The sequence below is a fragment of the Triticum dicoccoides genome, unplaced genomic scaffold, assembly GCF_002162155.2.
Source record: "Triticum dicoccoides isolate Atlit2015 ecotype Zavitan unplaced genomic scaffold, WEW_v2.0 scaffold54018, whole genome shotgun sequence".
Classification (NCBI taxonomy): Eukaryota; Viridiplantae; Streptophyta; class Magnoliopsida; order Poales; family Poaceae; genus Triticum; species Triticum dicoccoides.
Window position 1 is genome coordinate 1 of NW_021280425.1, and position 1,010 is coordinate 1,010.

Genomic DNA, 1,010 nt, shown 5'->3' on the forward strand with positions numbered 1-1,010 from the left:
AAGCACGCTTAACTTCGGAGTTCTGATGGGATCCGGTGCTTTAGTGCTGGTATGATCGCATCCGACATGTTTCCCCGTCTTCGTCCCTTATGCTTGCCACTCCCAGGTCCGCTCCAAAGACGATTCTACATTCTCACTACCATTACAACCGTTCCCTAACAATGGATAATGTCCTATACTACTTACTCTCCCGCTCAATCACGGAGACGAGTTTTCCACGGTTTCCACCCCTCCCTCCATACCGCAGCAACACGAGTTTTTTCCACCCCTTTCAGAAAGCGCTCTTCGCGCCACAAAGCCGCCCCAAGACGCGCGAGCAATGAGCATCGAGCTTAAACATATCGCAAACGTCAAAAATAATATAACGGGATTAATATATATCGCGCACGTGCGATATGTTTGTCACAAGGCGCAAAAAATAATTATAAAAGGAATGCAACATGAGGACTTCCCAGCAGGTCACCCATCCTAGTACTACTCTCGTCCAAGCACGCTTAACTTCGGAGTTCTGATGGGATCCGGTGCTTTAGTGCTGGTATGATCGCATCCGACATGTTTTCCCGTCTTCGTCCCTTATGCTTGCCACTCCCAGGTCCGCTCCAAAGACGATTCTACATTCTCACTACCATTACAACCGTTCCCTAACAATGGATAATGTCCTATACTACTTACTCTCCCGCTCAATCACGGAGCCGAGTTTTCCACGGTTTCCACCCCTCCCTCCATACCGCAGCAACACGAGTTTTTTCCACCCCTTTCAGAAAGCGCTCTTCGCGCCACAAAGCCGCCCCAAGACGCGCGAGCAATGAGCATCGAGCTTAAACATATCGCAAACGTCAAAAATAATATAACGGGATTAATATATATCGCGCACGTGCGATATGTTTGTCACAAGGCGCAAAAAATAATTATAAAAGGAATGCAACACGAGGACTTCCCAGGAGGTCACCCATCCTAGTATTACTCTCGCCCAAGCACGCTTAACTTCGGAGTTCTGATGGGATCCGGTG

The 1,010-nt window shown here is 48.4% G+C and overlaps 1 non-coding gene and 1 pseudogene across 1 annotated transcript; both read right to left on the bottom strand.

Annotated features, from left to right (window-relative positions):
- Positions 1-430: 430 nt before the first annotated feature.
- LOC119346886 lies at positions 431-549 on the bottom strand. The gene has a single exon (XR_005167984.1). It is a non-coding gene; the product is annotated as a 5S ribosomal RNA (ribosomal RNA).
- Positions 550-916: 367 nt separating this feature from the next.
- Positions 917-1,010, bottom strand: LOC119346887 (annotated as a pseudogene; the record flags this gene model as incomplete).